The sequence below is a fragment of the Notamacropus eugenii genome, chromosome 4 (genome assembly GCF_028372415.1).
Source record: "Notamacropus eugenii isolate mMacEug1 chromosome 4, mMacEug1.pri_v2, whole genome shotgun sequence".
NCBI classification, from domain to species: Eukaryota; Metazoa; Chordata; class Mammalia; order Diprotodontia; family Macropodidae; genus Notamacropus; species Notamacropus eugenii.
Genome location: NC_092875.1, coordinates 143221853 through 143236647, shown reverse-complemented (window position 1 = coordinate 143236647; position 14795 = coordinate 143221853). Strand labels below are relative to the sequence as shown.

The following is a 14795-nucleotide window of genomic DNA, read 5'->3' as shown; positions in this document are numbered from 1 at the left end:
TATTTGTAAAAGAGTAAATATACATGCACAGCCTGCTTTAAGTGATTCTTATGAGGAAAGTGCTTTGTAAACTGTGAAGTATTACGTAAATGTGAATGTTAGATTGTTTTAACAAACGGTATTTGAGCCTCAGTTTTCATCTGTAAAATAGAGAAAATAGTACCTATCGCACAGAATTATTTTTAGGATAAAATGAGTATGTAGAGCTCTTTTCAAACATTAAAAAAAAAAAACACTATTCAAATGTCACCTGTTATTATTGTAAGTTCCTTGGTATAGAAATGTGAGTGGAAGGGGCAAGAGGGGAGGGAAACTCTCCCAATGCAGACTGTCATGATCACAAAACGTTGTCCAGAGCCACTCAGAAGTAGGAAGGAAGGAAACGATTTATTAAGTACTATGTGCCAAGCACCGTGCTAAATGCTTTGTAAATATTCTCATTTAATCCTTACAAGAATCCTGGGAGGTAAGTGCTATCTTCATTTTATAGTTGAGAATACTGAGACACACAGAGGTTAAGTGATTTGCCCAGGGTCACAAAACTAATAAATTTTTGAGGCAATTTCTAGGCCCAGCAGTCCATCTCTACAGCATCACCTAGCTGCCCTTAGAGCTTAAACTGATTTGCCCAGTGTCAAAGCCATGTGTCCAAAGTGGAAGTTGAACCCAAGTTTTCTTGATTCCAAGTCTAACTTCTGTCCATTATACTGTCATGTAGTATTGTAATTAATAGAAGGACATGTTATGGAGATCTAGTATAGATTCAACGTCTAGTTTTTTTCTTTGTAAAAAAAAAAAAAAGGAGACATAGGGAACCTCTTCTGTTTAATTTCTTACAAAAACATAGAGTCAGTCTAGAAAGACTGACAAACTAATATGCCTTAAAATGGTGAGAGGGGTTTTAAGGTTTACAAAGTGCTTTTTGTACACATGATATCATTTGCTCTTTAACTCAACTCTGTGAGGTAGGTAAGTGCTATATTATCTAATAGAGAAGACAACTGAGTCTCTCCCTAACAAAGTAGGACATATACTTGTAGCTCTTCCCCCAAGAGTTAAAATCTTCCTAATATTTATACCCATATAACCTTTTGAAGTACAGTCTCAAGCAGGGTGGTGCAATGAGTGGAGTCAGTAAAACCTATTTACCAAGTCTTACAGAAAGCTCCCCATATTTATGTAAGGTTTTTCTGGGTCTTAATGTGCCAAGCACAAGACAGTCTTTATAGTTGAAGTTTTCTTGGTTGTCTAAATGGAAGGTATGATTCTTCATTTCTTATTTATGACGATTACTTTGAAACACACCTGCTTTAAGAGATTTTACTTCACCAGCCCCCCTGTCATTGTCCATTAACATACCTTATTTAATATATTAATTAACATTAACATATTAATATTTAACATTAACATAACATTGAAAACCAGGCCCCAAATATCTAACTCCTAAATACTGAAATTATCAGCAAAGGAGGTCAAGAATTTGTCATACGTCCTGGTTTTAGAACAGACTTCCACTTACGTTCACTGAATTTCTCCTTCACCCCCATGCCAATTGGGTGATTTATGTTGTCATTATTATCAGAATCCTCATAGTCCAATGCCTTAGGCAGTATCTACATTTGTAAAAAGATTTATGTAGGGCAGAAACTCAAGTCTTTATTTCTTTCATGGCATTATGTGAATATCTACTTTGCTAAAAGTCAATTTTTAAAGTAACAGAAATGATAAAGAATCACTATATATGAATAAAATTAACCGAGTCTAAAATCAAAATTCCAAATTTTATAGGTTCAATTAAGTTGCTGTAGAAATTTCTAATTCTCTGTAAGAAATGGGCTGCTGGCTCATAGATGTTTTTTTCTTAGATTTGCAGGTAGTAGGAAAACTGTAAATAACGATGGATTTGAAGTCAGCAGGACCTAGAATCAAAGTCATTTAGACTCTCTGGGTCTCAATTTCTTCTTCAAGTAAAATGAGTATAGACTAGATGACTTCTGAGGTCCCTACTGGCTCTAAATCCATGGTAATGTTAATCTTTCAGACATTAAATTAAAGTAGGAAACAATCAGCTGAGCAACATGTAAAATAGAAAAACCCAACTTTACAAGGGAATACTAACATGCAGGCTTGTTGATTTGAATCGTTTCTAATGTTTTTTGTGGAAAATAGCCAGGATGGTAACAATACCAGCTCCATTTACATAGCTGTTTAAGTGTTCCAAAGAGCTTTTCCCCCAAACAGTCCTATGAAGTAGGGAGTACAAAGAATAGCCTCATTTTACAGAAGAAGAAACTGAGGGTCGGAGGTCGGGTTAGAACTTCAGTCCAGTTTTCCATACTTGTTAGGCCAGTGTTCTTTCCAGAGAGACACAGTTGCCTTTGCTTCACACTTATTTCATACTTTAAGAGTATGGGGTTTTTTAGCCAAAGTAAAACAAAGTTTATTAAAGATTCATCATATTGGGTTGACTCTTAAGAAGCCTTGCCATTTGTGATGCTTGTATTAAGAAGAAGACCAGATAAAATCTGAGCTAGATTGAATCTGAGCACCTTCATGAAGGCAAGATGGAATTAAAAATAGAAAAGTTGCTTCTGTGGCAGCAACTTGACGAAAGCCATTATGGAGGGTATTTCTACCCATTTTTCTTCTTGGCGATATTATACCTCTCATTGTAAGAGTATTTTATTGTAAGGTCCCAAAAATGGGCCACCCTCCAGGTGATACTGAGGCCAAACAGTGTTGCAAAAAGAACACCAACTTTTTCTTTTTAAGTTCTTTAGAGAAGCTAAATTTTTTCTAATTTTGTAAAAGACAACCCAAAGGCAAATTTTGGGAGATTGAAAAGGATCGACTCATTATAGGGGGTGGTCTAGTAGATGGGAGGAGGGGTTTAGGGAAGGTCTTGAGGAGAAGTCCATGGAGGACTTAATGGGACTGGGGTGACTGATCAAGGGTTGGAAATAGCTGGAGACAATCAGGAGATATCAGACAATGGAGGACCAGGCTAGGTTAAGGGTAACAGATTCGCATATGAAAAGCCAGATTAAATAGAAAGATTCAGGGAGGTTCCCAGAGTCTGTCATTCCCCCCTCAAACAGATGGGACCCAAATTCTTTTGGGGTAACAGATGAAGGCTTCTGAAACGGCTTCCTGCTGGCAAGGGGCATAGAGCTGTCCCTGCTTCCATGGGTCCTGTTCAAGGGGTACATAACCTGAGCAAACATCTGGAAGCTGATGGTTTGCACTCTGGAAGAAACAAACCTGGTAAGGAAGTTAAGCAAACAAGGAGCAACAGGCACTAAAGAAGTACAGAAATAAGACATTTTCCCTGGCATAAAAGACAATTTCTCTGGAGAGAATTAAAGAAGGGCATGTTTGATAGGGGAGTTCTTTGCTGTCAGATATCCCCTTCTTTCCAAATTGCCCCATGGGCATGCAGAACAAGAAAAGCATATTTTGAGTAAATAAAAACATCAACTGGTCTATGGTTAGATCCTAAGGAAAGGGTTAAGATTCCCAAAGCCTGTCTTCTCCTTTCATCAACATACAGAGTGAATGGTTTTTCTATATTAGGTTTAGTTTTCAAAGTCTCAAAAGCTTTAGCCTGGTCTGAGGCAGGGCCTTGAGTAGAGTCATAAAGGGGTTTAGCAAAAAGACTAAAATTAGGAATCCAGAGTCTACAAATTCCAGCCATGCCTAAAAAAACTCAAAGTTGTTTCTTAGTGTTTAGAACAGGGATAGTCTCCTGGTGACTGAAGAGAGAGAGGCAGATGTGAGTTCATGGCCCAGATACTTTATGCCCTGGCATGCTATCTGGACTTGGTTCAAAGAGACCCTATAGTCTTGAGTGTCCACGAGTTTAAGGGCTTCTGTGGCAGCAACTTGACGAAAGCCATTATGGAGGGTATTTCTACCCATTTTTCTTCTTGGCGATATTATAGCTCTCATTGTAAGAGTATTTTATTGTAAGGTCCCAAAAATGGGCCACCCTCCAGGTGATAATGAGGCCAAACAGTGTTGCAAAAAGAACACCAACTTTTTCTTTTTAAGTTCTTTAGAGAAGCTAAATTTTTTCTAATTTTGTAAAAGACAACCCAAAGGCAAATTTTGGGAGATTGAAAAGGATCGACTCATTATAGGCATGGGGGCTGGAAGTCCCTGCCTCTGTAAAGGAGTATCTGGGAGTAAGCCTTGGGAAATAAACAAAAGAAAAAGGTATCTGAAGTTTTCCCAATTCCCTCGCACCAAGAGAATTGAGAGAGTTGGGCATAAATTTCCTGACAGAGCATCTGTCCTTGTCCTTTATGCTTTGGAAGGTGAGCCCAGGTCCATGGCTTTGAACATAGCCACTGGACCGAGAACCTGAGAGCATCAGGCTGAGTGCAAGACAGCCTCCTAACTGTCTGACCTAATGGTGCCTGAGAGGTCAGGCCTGAAAAACACCTCTAAGGTGCTTGGAGAAAGAGAAGAGGATAGGGAGAGGGAGAGGCTTACATACCTTCCAGTCTTGTCGGGAGAAGAATTTGAGATTAGCAGTTATTCCTGGTCCAAGAACCAAAAGGTTGAGGGTTTGGGGTACTTGGGACTCCAAAATACCAACACATTGGGTCCTGCTCGAATGAATTCAACACAATTCTTCATTCAGCCAAAGTAAAACAAAGTTTATTAACGATTTGCCATACTGGGTCGACTTTTAGGAAGCCTCACCATCTGTGACGCTTGCATAAACAAGCAGGCCAGATACAATCTGAGCTAGATTGAATCTGAGCCAGGATATGTATTTTTTGAGGTGGGGTGGTTCATTACACCAATGAAGATCATGATCCCTTCATTGCAGGAGTTTTTCACCTGAAGTCTGTAAACTTTTTACAAATATACATATATATTTTTATAGTTATCTCAATATTAATTTCCTTTGGAACCGGATGCACCTTTTTCTAGAGTGGGCGCAGTGAAGAGGAGCACCATGAAGCTGGTATGGGTTTTGCAATCAAAACTAATCTAATCAGCAAGCTGGTAAGCCTGCCAAAAGGAGTGAAGGACAGGCTCATGACAGTGTGATTGCCACTCGCAGGAAAATGCCATGCCACCATCATCAGTACCTATGCTCCCGTCACGACAAACCCTGATGAAATCAAAGAAGAATTTTATGAAGAGCTAGAGATCCTTATCATCAGTGTGCCAAAAGAGGATGAGCTTATAATTCTGGGTGACTTTAATGCTAGAGTAGGCTCAGACTACCAGACTTAGTAGGGAGTCCTAAAGAGGAACAGAGTTGGAAACAGCAACAGCAATGGTCATTTACTGCTGAAGACTTGTGCATCACATGACCTTCTCATCACCAACACTGTCTTGTGTTTACCTAAACGCAATAAAACTTCATAAATGCACCCTCACAGCAAACATTGGCATCTAATAGATTATGTGAATGTAAGGAGAAGAGACAGCCAAGATGTGAGAGTGACAAAGGCAATGTGTGGTGCACAGAACTGGACTGATCAGACTTATCCTTTCCAAGCTAAATATTCCCATTCATCAAAAGCACCATCCCCAAGGCGAAATGACTACCAGAAGAATTAATGTCAACAAATTATAGCTCTTCTCTGAGCATGAACAGTTTGTTGCTGACTTGGAGGGAAAGTTGAGCCAACACACAGTTGGCAACAGTGGAGCAGAACAGGAATGGGCAGCTTTCAGAGATTTGGTGTACAGCACTGTATTTGCTCATCTGGGTCAGAACACTTGCAAACAACAAGACTGGTTGGAAGAAAATGATGGGGAAATTCAGAAGATGCTAAATGAAAAACAAGAACTCCACAGGATTTACCAGCAGGATAGTTCATCCACCTCTAAGAAGGCAGCATTTAATTCCATCAAAAGCAAAGTACAAGCAAAGCTTAGAGAGATGCAGGATTCCTGGCTCAGTAAGAAGGAAGATGAAATTCAGTTTTATGCTGATAGTAACAATCCAAAGTGCTTTTATGATTCCCTGAAAGCTATTTATGGACCAAAAACCTATAGTGCATTCCAATTACTCAATGTTGATGGAGCCACATTGATTAGTATGGGCTGAACACTTCCGGAGTGTTCTCAACAGACCATCATCAGGCAATGTTGAGGCCACTGACTGTTTACCTCAGGTTGAAGTCAGTTCTTCCTTAGCTGAACTTGTAACTGAAGAAGAGGTTTTGAGGGCCATTAGGCTCCTTTCATGTGGCAAAGAACCTGGTGCTGATTCTATTCCAGCTGAGATTTACAAGGTAGGGGACCATTGCTTATACAAAAGCTGACTGAAATTTTCCAGGTTATATGGCAAGAGGAGGTTATCCCCCAGGAGTTCAAGGATGCCTGATTGTCCATCTCTATAAAGGTAAAGGGAATAGATTGTCCTGCAGCAATCACAGGGAGATCTCTCTCTTAGTCATTGCTGGCAAAATTCTTGCTAAAGTTCTCCTTAATAGACTGATTCTTCACCTGGAAGATGGTCATATACCTGAGAGCCAGTGTGTCTTCAGAAAGGGCTAAGGAACAGTTGATATGGTGTTTGCTGCCCAACAACTCCAGGAAAAATGCTAGGAGCAGAACAGAGATCTGTATACAACGTTTATAGATCTGAGAAATGCCTTTGACACTGTTAGTCGTGAGGGCTTATGGAAAGTCATATCAAAATTTGGTTGCCCTGAGAAGTTCATCAATACTGTACATCAATTTCATGATGGCTTGTTTGCCCGGGTTCTGGATAATGGACAGAGCATGCCTTCTCAGTCACCAGTGGAGTGAAACAGGGCTGTGTACTTGCTCCCATGCTTTTTAGCATGGTGTTTTCAGCCATGTTGACAAATGCTTTCAATGAGGATGAACACAGCATCAAGGTAAACTACCATACTGATGGCAAGTTCTTCAATTTGAAAAGACCAAAGTGGAGAGAGTGTTGGTGCATGATTTTCTGTTTGCAGATGATTGTGCACTCAATGCAGCCTCTGAAGCTGAGATGCAACAAAGTATGAATCAATTCTCTGCTGCCTGTGCTAATTTTGGCTTAATAATTGACACCAAGAAAACACAGGTGTTCCATCAGCCACCACCACACCATCCATATGTGGAATCATCAGTTACAACAAATGGAGAAGTTCTGAATGGTGTGGATAAGTTCACTTGCCTTGGTAGTGTACTTTCCAGGGATGTACACATTGACAATGAGTTTGATGCATGCATTGCCAGAGCTAGCTCAGTGTTTGGGAGGCTCCAAAGAAAAGTTTGGGAGAGAAGAGGTATTAGACTGAGTACCAAACTGAAGGTCTACAGAGCCATTGTGCTGACCTCATTGTTGTATGCTTGTGAAACATGGACAGTCTACCAGCGCCATGCCAGGAAACTGAATCGCTTCCATTTGAACTGTCTTAGGAAGATTCTGAGGATCACCTGGCAGAATAAGGTACCAGACACTGGAATCCTTGTTCGAGCTGAACTGCCAAGTATTCAAACTATGCTTCAGAGAGCACAACTCCTATGGGCTGGCCACGTTGTTGGAATGCAAAATGTACACTTGCCAAAAAGACTCTTTTATGGAGAACTCGCATGGGGCAGGCAAGTTGTGCCATGTTTTTTTTTTCTAAAATCAACCTGCTCATCATTCCTTAGTATTCCATCAGCATCATATAACACAACTTGAGTCATTCCCCATTTGATGGATATCGTCTCAATTTCCAGTTATTTCCTAGAAGTGCTATAAATATTTTAGAACATATAGGTTCTTTTCCCTGATCACCTTGGGAAACAGACCTAATTGCTGGGTCAAAGGGTATACACAGTTTTGTAACTCTTTGGGCATAATTCTAGATTGCTCTCCAAAATGGGTAGATTAATTCACAGTTCCATGTACAGTGAATTAGTGTCTCAAATTTTTTACATCTGCTCCAACATTTGTCATTTCCCCTTCTATCATTCTGGTCAATCTGATAGGTACAAAATGGAATCTCAAAATTGTTTTACTTTGCATTTCTCTAATCATGATGATTTAGAGCATTTTTCCATAGGATTCTGTGCGTGTGTGTGTAGTGTGTATATCTCTTTGATTTCTTCATCCAAAAACTGCCTGTTCATATCTTTTAACCATTTATCAGTTGAGGAATGACTCATTTTCTTATAAATTTGACAAGTTCTTTCTATGCATGATATCTGAGACTTTTATCTGAGAAAGTGTTTATAAATTTTTCCCCAATTGTCTGCTTTCCTTCTAATCTTAACTACTTTCATTTTATCTGTAAAACCCATTTTAATTTAATGAAATTGAAATTACCCATTTTATATCTCATACTGTTCTCCATCTCTTATTTATTTATAAATTCTTCTCTTACCCATAATCTGATTGGTGATATGTTCCATGTTCTTCTAATTTACTTATGATATCTCCCTTTATATCTGGGTCATATATCCATTTTGACCTTCTCTTGGTAAATTGAATAAGATATTGGACGTTACCTTGTTTCTGCCATACCGCTTTCCAGTTTTCCCAACAATTTTTACCAAAACATTTACTACTGTCTATTATATATCTACTCTGTTCCACTGATCTACCTTCTATTTCTTAGCTGGTACCAGAGAGTTTTGATAATTACTGCCTTATAAAACAATTTAAGAACTGGTACTACTAAACCTCCTTCCTTTACATTTTTTTCATTAAGTCCTTTGATATTCTTGATTCCTTTGTTCTTCGAAATGAATTATTATTTTTTTCTGACTCAAAATAATTTTAGAGAAATTTAATTGGGATGACATGGAATAAATAGATTAGGTAGAATTGTCATTATTATTATATTGACTCTGTCTACCCATGAACAATTAATATTTCTCCAGTTATTTAAATCTGACTTTTATTTGTATTAAAAAGCATTTTATAATTATGTTCATGTAGTTCCTGGGTTTATTTTAGCAGGTATACTCCCAGGTATTTTATGCTGTCTGCTTATTTTAAATGGGGTATCTCTTGCTATCTTTCCTTGCAGGATTTTGCTGATGACATTAGAAATGCTGATGATTTACATGGACTTATTTTATATCCTGCTAAAATTATTGTTCCAACTAGCTTTTTAGTTCAATTTCTAGGATTTTCATAAGCATATTATCATATCATCTGCAAGAGATAGCTTTATTACCTCATTGCCCATTCTCATTCTTTCAATTTCCTTTTCTTCTCTTATTGCTATCGCTAGCATTTTAAGTACAATTTTGCATAATATTAGTGGCAGTGGGCACCCTTGTTTCACTTTTGTTCTTACTGGGAAGGCTTCTCGCTTATATCCATGACTGCACTCTGAAGCTGGGAAGCCAGTGGGCCCCTGCCCAAGGGCTCCTCTGGACCCTCCAAACTTTAGAGTGATTATCAGTAGTAACTGTTGCTGTTTCCTACCCAGCCTGATGTCTGTCTTTTTCTTGGCCTCATTAAAGGGGCCATGCCCTGGCTACTTCTTAAACAAGCCTATTCAATGAATGGGTGTTGCCTCACCCTAAGGGAGGACCTGCGAAGACCATGGCCTAAAGGGCCCAAGGTCTCCCAGTGCATCCTGGGCCATCTCCAGTCATCCTGATGAATATCTGGTCACTGGATTCAGATGGCTCTGGAAGAGAAGTGAGGCTGGTGACCTGCACAGCCCTCCCTCACTCAAGTCAAAATCAACTGCAAGTCATATCATGATTTCGCTGATGGCATGGTCTTCTTCGGCAACAAAGCACGAACACAATCACAAACAATGCTTGCTGATGGTTTTCGGTAGGTGCTTCTTACCATTTTAAGGAAAAATCCATTTATAACTATGCTTTCAAGTATTTTTAATAAGAATGAATGTTGTATTTTGTCAAAAGCTTTTTCTGCATCTATTGATAGGATTTTTGTTATTTTATGTTGATATAATCATTTATATCAATGGTTTTCCTTATGTTAAACCATCTCTGCATTCCTGGTATAAATCCCCCTTGCCCACAATGTATATAATCTTTGTGATATATTGTTGTAATCTCCTACCTGGTGTTTTATTTAGGATTTTTGCATCCATATTCATTAGTGAAATTGGTCTGTAGTTTTCTTTCTCTGTTTTTGCTCTTCCTGGCGTAGGTATCAGCACTGTATTTGTTTCATAGAAGGAGGTTGGTAGTACTCTTTGCCTGTTATTCCACATAATTTGTTTAATATTGAAATGTTTATCTTTAAATGTTTGGTAGAATTCACTTGTAAATCCATCTGTCTTAGGAAGTTCATTTATAGCCTATTCAGTTTCTTGTTCTAAAATAAGTTTTATTTAGATATTCTGTTTCTTCTTCTGTTAATCTAAGCAGTTTATGTTTTTGTACTTGGTCATTGTCATGCTGTCTCCCTGATTTGATTGGGAACTCCTTGAGATCAGGGACTATCTTTTGCCTTTCTTCATAGCCCCCAAATTTAGCACAATGCCTAGTACATAGTAGGAACAAATAAATGTTGACTAAGCCTTCATGAGTTCTTGTGGGTAATTTTTTTTTTTTAATCATCTGATGATCATTCTTCTAAATATGACCTTCTTTAAAATTTGTTAAGCTGGTCCTTGCATGTGTGTGTGTGTGTGTGTATGTGTTGCAAATCACATCCTCAAAGCATGAATTATTTATTTAAAGGGTTGTCTTGGAGAAGAGGGAAAAGAATTGTTCTGCTTATGCCCACAGGACAAAACTAAGAGCAATGAATGAAAGTTAAAGATAGACCATTTTAGGCTTAATAAAAGTGAATTTTCCTAAAAATTTGAGTTATCCTAAAATTGAAGAGCCTGCCTTTGAAAGTACTGAGTTCCCTTTCCTTAGAGGCCTTATGTTTACTGAGGATGCTGTAAGAGGACATTCTAGTTCAGGTATGAGTTGGACTAAACAACCTCAGAGACACCTTCTAACTGAGGTTTTGTGATTTTCAGCTCACTTAGGTAGGACTTATTGTACCCTGGACTCTACTGGCATGACCTTCAAGAACCCCAGGTCACCTCCATATTACAATGAAATATCTAAGTAGGTGTTTAGTGGAGAACTGGACCTTTAGCAGTCATCAAATTCATGCTGACTTGTTAATGATGTTCACAATGTAAAAATATGCTAGTTAAATAATAAGTACTATTCTGCTGGCAGGAAACCATTTTGTAGGCAAGGAAACTCTCCTTCTGCCATATGGATCTTTATCACACCTTTCTTTCCACCCTGATTTCTTTGTTAAATGTAGCAAAATGAAATTGGTGCAAAGCACACTCCAGAGACTGAGGTGTCTTAATTGGGTCTATTTATTTTTTGCTAATGTAAATGAAAGTTCAGAACTAAAGGCCAAAAATCCTATCAAGGAGTGGGGAGAATCTGTCCTAATGTATCTTCTGTTGTCATTTCTCTTTAAAATAAAGATGCAGGACAGAATCAGATCCAGAACAGGAAAAAGATATTACATGACTTTTTTTCCTACCACTTTTAAAACAAAAGTTAATTGAAAAATATTAAGTAATGACCTAGCCTTAGGACAGCTAGGTGGTTCAATGGATAGAGCTCTTGAGTCTGGAGTCAGAAAGACCTGAGTTCAAATGCAGCCTTGGACATATAGTAGCTGTGTGATCCTGGGCTAGTCACTTAACCCTGCTTGCCTCAGTTGTTCCTCATCTGTAAAACGATCTGGAGAAGAAAATGGCAAAACACTCCAGTTCTTTGCCCAGAAAACCCCAATGGGGTCAAGTAGAGTCAGACATGACTGAAAATATCTAAACAACAAATGACCTGGGCAGATGAGATAACCACCCTCTTAAATACTCATTATAAAACTAGTAAAGAGATAAGACATAGTTGTGACTAAAGACTTCACTTACCTGGATATCTATTTAAAGTCTAATTCTAATAAAGCAGCATTTGGTAAATTCTTGACTGGCTGTGCTGAGTTTGATTCTTAGAAGGTAGAAACAGCCATAGAGAGGTCTACTATTCCACCAGACTTCATTTTGACCCACTAGGAATAACTGTACATCCATTTTTTATTCATTAGAGAAACATTCACATTCAAATGCAACAATTAACATTTGTTAAGCACTGTGTTAGGCCCATACAAAGACAGCATTGAGCTCATATTCTCCAAGAAGATGGTATTGCTAGTACTAGCTTAGTGCCTCCTGATCTTTCTGGCATTTAGCGTATGTTAATATTCCTTTGTTCAGGGAGCACAGTGAGCCCTGTGCTAAAAAAGATCGACAGGATTTTTATACTGAACAGATATGTTGGCATAGCATTTTGTTCATCTTTTGGTCAGTTATAAGGCAAGAATGGTAAAAGGAATAGAATGGGTTGTCTGTTTTTGTTATCTTCCTTTCTGATAATTTTTTCTTTTTTTCCTATTTATAAGTCACCTGAATTACATGTAATTATAAGGATAGTGTTCATACATGAGATCTATTTATGTAACCTGTAGAGAATCCTTCCAATTGGTTTCATAGATGTGCCCCATGGCAAACTGGGCAGGCTCTGACTTGTTTTTGAATCAAGAATTTGTGTATATCTGGCATTCTCTCTCTCTCCCTCTTTCCCTCTCATATGTAATGATATTTGCTTTCCTATTAATGGAACACTTGCATTTGCCTAGAGGTATGATTATAGTATATCTCTCTTACTTTGGGAGAGAAAAAAGTGTCTACTTTTTCACTGCAACTCAGCTTGCTGAATCAGGAGTAAGGTGGGCTGTTTCTTTAAATTGGTCAAGAACTCTTACTGCCATTAATCATACTTAACAAAGATTTGACTGTGACTTTTTTCTCTGTTTAGGGAAAGGACAGACTCAATTAAAAGGTAAGGAGTCTAAATGAGCACTGTTGTCTTGTCTTGTTCTTTTGGCCACATGTAACCCCATCTGTTCTTGAATCCTAGCAGGAGATAAGTGGAATTAGGAGTGAGAACCCCTTCAGTTCCAATCACTATTTTTTTTTTGTAACAACAGTCACCCACAAAAGTCTCAGAGGGCTTGGGACAGAGAGTAATGTCTAAAGATGGACTGCCCAACCCTGCCTACCATTTTTTCTTCTGCTTGGTGTAGGATTCCATGGCATCTTCTTTCCCAAAATCTCCAAATTTAAGTTAAAAAAGATATCACCCAGATTGGTCCATGCTGGGACAAAGTCCATTTTTTAGTTTCAGAGTGTGACACCTTTATAGCAACACTCCCTATATGGGAGTCCTCGGCTGTCAGGCTACATTCATCATACATTCTAAGACTGCTGTTCTAGGATATGGATATTGAAAGGTTAGAAACTACCAGTTGCTTTAGCTAAAACTTGTATTTAATGACTCACCATACTTAATAACTAATACATATTTAGATTCCTTCAAACTTCTTTGTAAACAGTATAAATTAGTATCTATTGCATTAAACAAACACTGAAAATAATTTTGTAATCCTTTTCTGTGAATTATTGGGATGAACATTTTACTCAGAATGCTGTGTTGTAACTAATGGGTGAGTGGTCATTTTCACAATGAAATTCTTGATTGCTCATTTAGTTTCTTGCTAGTCTTTGTTAGGAGCTTAATATGATTTTCCATATTTAGTATTTTTTTTATCTTTGTACCTGCACTGTGATTTGCTTCAGATTTGCAAGGCATTAGATAAATATTTCTTCAATGAACTGATGAAATAATTTAGTTACTTGCAGACAGCTGTAAATGTTATATCTAAGGCTGGCACTTGCAAAAGAAGTAATCACAATTTCACTGTGATACTATAAAATCATCGTTCTAAAAACCCATTTAGCACAGATCCTTGTGATTTGTTTTTTCTTTGCCTCAATGATTATGTATATTTATTGGAGGAAGAGTGGATATTTCTTTTGGAAGACATTTATATATTAACAGAGGGATGAAATTAGGTATGAAATTCTTTGGGGGGAAGGAGTTACTCTTCATTTTACTAGCCACCTAAAGGAGTGGAAGGGGAGTCAGGAGGAGAGGAGCATCAAAGGAAGGGCCTTGAGGTAGGAATGCTGACAGTAAAACCCTTATTGGAATGGAGGACAAGGCCCTGCTGTCAGTTGGGTTCTTCTCACAGACAGGAATCTCAGTAAACTGCTGGCAGAAGTATGGGGGTGGGGAAAAAAGAAGTGGAAAATCATATAATTCCTTCATCCAATTCTTTTACTTGATGAAGAAGCTGAGAGATGTTGCTGCTTACTGGAGGTCATACAGATAGTAAACAGAGAAGGGCAGAGAGTTGAGCCCATTAGTGCTATAACTCCAAATCCAGTGCTCTTCCTGCTGACCCCATCATAATGTCCCAAGTGAGCACAACATGGAAACTCACCTCCAGATCTAGCAGATATGGCGATGAAATGATGCAGTTATAAATCCCAGGGCTTTTGGACTCAATTTGCTCAGTGTCAGTGTACAAAGACAACAGTGTGATTATCAACAAAATCAGCAAATTCACTTCACTAATTGTGCCCGTTAAAACAAATGCAAAGAGTTCAATAATTCAGGCACTAGTATTTCTAAAACATGAAACACTTGCAATGGCTAGTATAGTAGTATTAGCCCTGATTTAGCTTCTCTGATCCCCTTGCATTTGAGTTGTCAAAAATCAGTAAGGGCAGCTAGGTGGCACAGTGGATAAGAGTGCTGGGAGGTCAGGAAGACCTGAGTTCAATAACTATGTGACCTTGTAAGTCATGTAACCCTGTTTGCCTCAGTTTCCTAACTTGTAATGAGCTGGAGAAGGAAATGATAAACCACTTCAAACCACTTTCTTTACCAGGAAAACCCCAAAT

The 14795-nt window shown here is 38.3% G+C and overlaps 1 protein-coding gene across 4 annotated transcripts in view; it reads left to right on the top strand.

The window, feature by feature from the left end:
• The window catches only part of OXR1 (oxidation resistance 1), a 588329-nt gene that overhangs the window by 440275 nt on the left and 133259 nt on the right, over positions 1-14795 (top strand). The window lies entirely within an intron of this gene.